The sequence below is a fragment of the Oncorhynchus gorbuscha genome, unplaced genomic scaffold, assembly GCF_021184085.1.
Source record: "Oncorhynchus gorbuscha isolate QuinsamMale2020 ecotype Even-year unplaced genomic scaffold, OgorEven_v1.0 Un_scaffold_528, whole genome shotgun sequence".
In the NCBI taxonomy this organism is placed as follows: domain Eukaryota; kingdom Metazoa; phylum Chordata; class Actinopteri; order Salmoniformes; family Salmonidae; genus Oncorhynchus; species Oncorhynchus gorbuscha.
The window spans coordinates 340,745-348,244 of NW_025745353.1; the positions used below are offsets into that span (position 1 = coordinate 340,745).

Genomic DNA, 7,500 nt, shown 5'->3' on the forward strand with positions numbered 1-7,500 from the left:
GTCGGGCTCTCTCGCTCTGTCGGGCTCTCTCGCTCTCTCGGGCTCTCTCGCTCTGTCGGGCTCTCTCTCTCTGTCGGTCTCTCTCGCTCTGTCGGTCTCTCTCTCTCTGTCGGTCTCTCTCTCTCTGTCGGTCTCTCTCTCTCTGTCGGTCTCTCTCGCTCTGTCGGTCTCTCTCGCTCTGTCGGTCTCTCTCGCTCTGTCGGTCTCTCTCGCTCTGTCGGTCTCTCTCTCTCTCTCTCTCTCGCTCTGTCGGTCTCTCTCTCTCTCTCTCTCTCGCTCTGTCGGTCTCTCTCTCTCTGTCGGGCTCTCTCTCTCTGTCGGTCTCTCTCTCTGTCGGTCTCTCTCTCTGTCGGTCTCTCTCTCTCTCGGTCTCTCTCTCGGTCTCTCTCTGTCGGTCTCTCTCTCTCTCTCTCGCTCTGTCGGTCTCTCTCTCTCTCTCTCGCTCTGTCGGTCTCTCTCTCTCTCTCTCTGTCGGTCTCTCTCTCTCTCTCTCGCTCTGTCGGTCTCTCTCTCTCTCTCTCGCTCTGTCGGTCTCTCTCTCTCTCTCTCGCTCTGTCGGTCTCTCTCTCTCTCTCGCTCTGTCGGTCTCTCTCTCTCTCTCTCTCGCTCTGTCGGTCTCTCTCTCTCTCTCTCGCTCTGTCGGTCTCTCTCTCTCTCTCTCTCTCTCTCTCTGTCGGTCTCGGTCTCTCTCTCTCTCGCTCTGTCGGTCTCTCTCTCTCTCTCTCTCTCGCTCTGTCGGGCTCTCTCTCTCTCTCTCTCTCTCGCTCTGTCGGGCTCTCTCTCTCTCTGTCGGTCTCTCTCTGTCGGGCTCTCTCTGTCGGGCTCTGTCGGGCTCTCTCGCTCTGTCGGGCTCTGTCGGGCTCTCTCTCTCTCTCGCTCTGTCGGGCTCTCTCGCTCTGTCGGGCTCTCTCGCTCTGTCGGGCTCTCTCGCTCTGTCGGGCTCTCTCGCTCTGTCGGGCTCTCTCGCTCTGTCGGGCTCTCTCGCTCTCTCTGGCTCTCTCTCTCTCTCTGGCTCTCTCTCTCTCTCTCTCTCTCTCTCTCTCTGTCGGTCTCTCTCTCTCTCTCTCTCTCTCTCTCTCTCTCTCTCTCTCTCTCTCTCTCTGTCTCTCTCTCTCGCTCTGTCGGTCTCTCTCTCTCTCTCTGTCGGGCTCTCTGTCGGTCTCTCTCTCTCTCTCGCTCTGTCGGTCTCTCTCTCTCTCTCTCTCTCGCTCTGTCGGTCTCTCTCTCTCTCTCTCTCTCTGTCGGTCTCTCTCTCTCTCTCGCTCTGTCGGTCTCTCTCTCTCTCGGTCTCTCTCTCTCTCTCTCTCTCGCTCTGTCGGTCTCTCTCTCTCTCTCTCTCTCGCTCTGTCGGTCTCTCTCTCTCTCTCTCTCGCTCTGTCGGTCTCTCTCTCTCTCTCTCTCGCTCTGTCGGTCTCTCTCTCTCTCTCTCTCGCTCTGTCGGGCTCTCTCTCTCTCTCTCTCTCTCGCTCTGTCGGGCTCTCTCTCTCTCTCGCTCTGGGGCTCTCTCTCTCTCTCTCGCTCTGTCGGGCTCTCTCTCTCTCTCGCTCTGTCGGTCTCTCTCTCTCTCTCTCGCTCTGTCGGTCTCTCTCTCTCTCTCTCGCTCTGTCGGTCTCTCTCTCTCTCTCTCGCTCTGTCGGTCTCTCTCTCTCTCTCTCGCTCTGTCGGTCTCTCTCTCTCTCTCTCTCTCGCTCTGTCGGGCTCTCTCTCTCTCTCTCGCTCTGTCGGGCTCTCTCTCTCTCTCGCTCTGTCGGTCTCTCTCTCTCTCTCGGTCTCTCTCTCTCTGTCGGTCTCTCTCTCTCTCTCTCTCGCTCTGTCGGTCTCTCTCTCTCTCGCTCTGTCGGTCTCTCTCGCTCTGTCGGGCTCTCTCGCTCTGTCGGGCTCTCTCGCTCTGTCGGGCTCTCTCTCTCTCTCTCGCTCTGTCGGGCTCTCGTCGGGCTCTCTCGCTCTGTCGGGCTCTCTCGCTCTGTCGGGCTCTCGCTCTGCTCTGTCGCTCTGTCGGGCTCTCTCGCTCTGTCGGGCTCTCTCTCTCGGCTCTCTCGCTCTCTCTCTCTCTGTCGGGCTCTCTCGCTCTGTCGGGCTCTCTCGCTCTGTCGGGCTCTCTCGCTCTGTCGGTCTCTCTCTCTCTCTCGCTCTGTCGGTCTCTCTCTCTCGCTCTGTCGGTCTCTCTCGCTCGCTCTGTCGGTCTCTCTCGCTCGCTCTGTCGGTCTCTCTCGCTCGCTCTGTCGGTCTCTCTCGCTCGCTCTGTCGGTCTCTCTCTCTCTCGCTCTGTCGGTCTCTCTCGCTCTGTCGGGCTCTCTCGCTCTGTCGGGCTCTCTCGCTCTGTCGGGCTCTCTCGATCTGTCGGGCTCTCTCGCTCTGTCGGGCTCTCTCGATCTGTCGGGCTCTCTCGCTCTGTCGGGCTCTCTCTCTCTGTCGGTCTCTCTCTCTCTCTCGCTCTGTCGGTCTCTCTCTCTCTCTCTCGCTCTGTCGGTCTCTCTCTCTCTCTCTCGCTCTGTCGGGCTCTCTCGCTCTGTCGGTCTCTCTCTCTCTCGGTCTCTCTCGCTCTGTCGGTCTCTCTCTCTCTCTCTCTCTCGCTCTGTCGGTCTCTCTCTCTCTCTCGCTCTGTCGGGCTCTCTCGCTCTGTCGGGCTCTCTCGCTCTGTCGGTCTCTCTCTCTCGCTCTCGGTCTCTCTCGGTCTCTCTCTCTCTCGCTCTGTCGGTCTCTCTCTCTCTCTGTCGGTCTCTCTCGCTCTGTCGGTCTCTCTCTCGCTCTCTGTCGGTCTCTCTCGCTCTCTCTCGCTCTGTCGGTCTCTCTCTCGCTCTGTCGGGTCTCTCTCGCTCTGCGGTCTGTCGGGTCTCTCTCGCTCTGTCGGGCTCTCTCGCTCTGTCGGGCTCTCTCGCTCTGTCGGGCTCTCTCGCTCTGTCGGGCTCTCTCGCTCTGTCGGGCTCTCTCGCTCTGTCGGGCTCTCTCGCTCTGTCGGGCTCTCTCGCTCTGTCGGGCTCTCTCGCTCTGTCGGGCTCTCTCGCTCTGTCGGGCTCTCTCGCTCTGTCGGGCTCTCTCGCTCTGTCGGGCTCTCTCGCTCTGTCGGGCTCTCTCGCTCTGTCGGGCTCTCTCGCTCTGTCGGGCTCTGTCGCTCTGTCGGGCTCTCTCGGGCTCTCTCGCGCTCTGTCGGGCTCTCTCGCTCTGTCGGGCTCTCTCGCTCTGTCGGGCTCTCTCGCTCTGTCGGGCTCTCTCGCTCTCTGTCGGGCTCTCTCGCTCTGTCGGGCTCTCTCGCTCTGTCGGGCTCTCTCGCTCTGTCGGGCTCTCTCGCTCTGTCGGGCTCTCTCGCTCTGTCGGGCTCTCTCGCTCTGTCGGGCTCTCTCGCTCTCTCTCTGGGGCTCTCTCGCTCTGTCGGGCTCTCTCGCTCTGTCGGGCTCTCTCGCTCTGTCGGGCTCTCTCGCTCTGTCGGGCTCTCTCGCTCTGTCGGGCTCTCTCGCTCTGTCGGGCTCTCTCGCTCTGTCGGGCTCTCTCGCTCTCTCGCTCTGTCTCTCTCTCTCGCTCTGTCGGGCTCTCTCGCTCTGTCGGGCTCTCTCGCTCTGTCGGGCTCTCTCGCTCTGTCGGGCTCTCTCTCGCTCTGTCGGGCTCGCTCTGTCGCTCTGTCGGGCTCTCTCGCTCTGTCGGGCTCTCTCGCTCTGTCGGGCTCTCTCGCTCTGTCGGGCTCTCTCGCTCTGTCGGGCTCTCTCGCTCTGTCGGGCTCTCTCGCTCTGTCGGGCTCTCGCTCGCTCTGTCGGGCTCTCTCTCTCTCTGTCGGGCTCTCTCGCTCTGTCGGGCTCTCTCGCTCTGTCGGGCTCGCTCTCTCGCTCTGTCGGGCTCTCTCGCTCTGTCGGGCTCTCTCGCTCTGTCGGGCTCTCTCGCTCTGTCGGGCTCGCTCGCTCTGTCGGGCTCTCTCGCTCTGTCGGGCTCTCTCGCTCTGTCGGGCTCTCTCGCTCTGTCGGGCTCTCTCGCTCTGTCGGGCTCTCTCGCTCTGTCGGGCTCTCTCGCTCTGTCGGGCTCTCTGTCGGGCTCTCTCCGCTCTGTCGGGCTCTCTCGCTCTGTCGCTCGCTGTGTCGGGCTCTCGCTCGCTCTGTCGGGCTCTCTCGCTCTGTCGGGCTCTCTCGCTCTGTCGGGCTCTGTCGGGCTCGCGCGCTCTGTCGGGCTCTCTCGCTCTGTCGGGCTCGCTCGCTCTGTCGGGCTCTCTCGCTCTGTCGGGCTCTCTCGCTCTGTCGGGCTCTCTCGCTCTCTGTCGGGCTCTCGCTCGCTCTGTCGGGCTCTCTCTCGCTCTGTCGGGCTCTCTCGCTCTGTCGCTCTCTCGCTCTGTCGGGCTCGCTCGCTCTGTCGGGCTCTCTCGCTCTGTCGGGCTCTCTCGCTCTGTCGGTCTCGCTCTGTCGCTCTCTCGCTCTGTCGGGCTCTCTCGCTCTGTCGGGCTCTCTCGCTCTGTCGGTCTCTCTCGCTCTGTCGGGCTCTCTCGCTCTGTCGGGCTCTCTCGCTCTGTCGGGCTCTCGCTCTGTCGGGCTCTCTCGCTCGCTCGGGCTCTCTCGCTCTGTCGGTCTCTCGCTCTGCTCGGGCTCTCTCGCTCTGTCGGGCTCTCTCGCTCTGTCGGGCTCTCTCGCTCTGTCGCTCTCTCGCTCTGTCGGGCTCTCTCTCGCTCTGTCGGGCTCTCTCGCTCTGTCGCTCTGTCGGGCTCTCTCGCTCTGTCGGGCTCTCTCGCTCTGTCGGGCTCTCTCGCTCTGTCGGGCTCTGTCGCTCTGTCGGGCTCTCTCGCTCTGTCGGTCTCTCTCGCTCTGCTCGGGCTCTGTCTCGCTCTGTCGGGCTCTCGCGCTCGCTCTCTCGCTCTGTCGGGCTCGCGCGCTCTGTCGGGCTCTCTCGGGCTCTCTCGTCGGGCTCTCTCGCTCTGTCGGGCTCTCTCGCTCTGTCGGGCTCTCTCGCTCTGTCGGTCTCTCGCGCTCTGCGGGCTCTCTCGCTCTGTCGGTCTCTCGCGCTCTGTCGGGGTCTCTCGCTCTGTCGGTCTCTCGCGCTCTGTCGGGGTCTCTGTCTGTCGGTCTCGCGCTCTGTCGGGAGTCTCGCTCGCTCTCTGTCGGCTCTGTCGGGGCTCGCTCGCTCTGTCGGTCTCGCGCGCTCTGCTCGCTCTCGTCGGTCTGTCGGGGTCTCGCGCGCTCTGCTCTCGCGCTCTGTCGGTCTCGCGCGCTCTGCGGGGTCTCTCGCGCTCTGTCGGGTCTCTCGCTCTGTCTCGCTCGCTCTGTCGGTCTCGCGCGCTCGCTCTCGCTCTGTCGGTCTCGCGCGCTCGCTCTCGCGCGCTCTGTCGGTCTCTCTCTGTTCTCTCTCTATATGAATGAAATGTAAAACTTTTAGAGACATTGTTGGCGTAGCAGTTAAGCAGCCCTCCTCCCTCCAGTATCCAGACCCTGGTGAAGGTGTCTAAGACAGCTGGCAATAGGTTGAAGCCCCACGCCCCTCGTCTGATCCCAGCACTCCTGGAGGCTCTCAGTGTCCTGGAGCCACAGGTCCTCAACTACCTCAGCCTCCGAGCCACGGAGCAGGAGAAGGTAACGTATACACAGAGAGAACACACCTACTAAACCTCAGCCTCCGAGCAGGAGAAGGTACATACCACACACACTATAACTGCCGTTTCTCCAGAGGTGTGATTATCGGCAGTAATTGACGTAACCTCTGTCTGTCTCTCTCTGTCTCTGTCTCTCTCTGTCTCTGTCTCTCTCTGTCTCTGTGTCTCTCTGTCTCTGTGTCTCTCTGTCTCTCTGTCTCTCTGTCTCTCTCTCTTTCTTGTCTCTCTCTCTCTGTCTCTCTCTTTCTTGTCTCTCTCTCTCCAGAGTGCCATGGATGCTGCTAGACTCAGTGCTGCCAAGTCCTCCCCCATGATGGAGACCATCAACATGTGTCTGCAGCACCTGGATGTGTCTGTTCTGGGGGAGCTGGTCCCCAGACTCTGTGACCTACTGAAGAGTGGAGTGGGTCTGGGCACCAAGGTAACACCCCTCTCTCACCAACCTAAATACTGACCTGTGTCTGTTCTGGGGGAGCTGGTCCCCAGACTCTGACCTACTGAAGAGTGGAGTGGGTCTGGGCACCAAGGTAACACCCCTCTCTCACCAACCTAAATACTGACCTGTGCCTGTTCTGGGGGAGCTGGTCCCCAGACTCTGTGACCTACTGAAGAGTGGAGTGGGTCTGGGCACCAAGGTAACACCCCTCTCTCACCAACCTAAATACTGACCTGTGCCTGTTCTGGGGGAGCTGGTCCCCAGACTCTGTGACCTACTGAAGAGTGGAGTGGGTCTGGGCACCAAGGTAACACCCCTCTCTCACCAACCTAAATACTGACCTGTGTCTGTTCTGGGGGAGCTGGTCTAACAGTTCTGGGGGAGCCCCCCTAACAGACGTTACCCTGCCCCCCCCCTAACAGACGTTACCCTGCCCCCCCTAACAGACGTTACCCTGCCCCCCAACAGACGTTACCCTGCCCCCCTAACAGACGTTACCCTGCCCCCCCTAACAGACGTTACCCTGCCCCCCTAACAGACGTTACCCAGCCCCCTAACAGACGTTACCCTGCCCCCCCTAACAGACGTTACCCTGCCCCCTAACAGACGTTACCCTGCCCCCCTAACAGACGTTACCCTGCCCCCCTAACAGACGTTACCCTGCCCCCTAACAGACGTTACCCCTGCCCCCTAACAGACGTTACCCTGCCCCCCCTAACAGACGTTACCCTGCCCCCCCAACAGACGTTACCCTGCCCCCCCCTAACAGACGTTACCCCAGCCCCCCTAACAGACGTTACCCCGCCCCCCTAACAGACGTTACCCCCCCCCCAACAGACGTTACCTGTGCCCCCTAACAGACGTTCCCCCGCCCCCCAACAAGACGTTACCCCCGCCCCCCCAACAGACGTTACCCCCGCCCCCCCAACAGACGTTACCCTGCCCGACCCCTAACAGACGTTACCTGCCCCCCCTAACAGACGTTACCCTGCCCCCCCCTAACAGACGTTACCCTGCCCCCCCAGACGTTACCCTGCCCCCTAACAGAGTTACCCTGCCCCCCCCCCTAACAGACGTTACCCTGCCCCCCAACCTAACAGACGTTACCCCCCCCCTAACAGACGTTACCCCGCCCCCTAACAGACGTTACACTGCCCCCCTAACAGACGTTACCCCCGCCCCCCCTAACAGACGTTACCCCCGCCCCCCCCAACAGACGTTACCCCCGCCCCCCCCAACAGACGTTACCCCCGCCCCCAACAGACGTTACCCCCGCCCCCTAACAGACGTTACCCCCGCCCCCCAACAGACGTTACCCCCGCCCCCCCCCCCTAACAGACGTTACCCCCGCCCCCCAACAGACGTTACCCCCGCCCCCTAACAGACGTTACCCCGCCCCCCTAACAGGCGTTACCCCCGCCCCCCTAACAGACGTTACCCCGCCCCCTAACAGACGTTACCCCGCCCCCTAACAGACGTTACCCCGCCCCCCCCTAACAGGCGT

At 62.0% G+C, this 7,500-nt stretch overlaps 1 pseudogene; it reads left to right on the forward strand.

The window, feature by feature from the left end:
- Positions 1 to 7,500, forward strand: part of LOC124018480 — a 64,114-nt pseudogene that overhangs the window by 33,756 nt on the left and 22,858 nt on the right.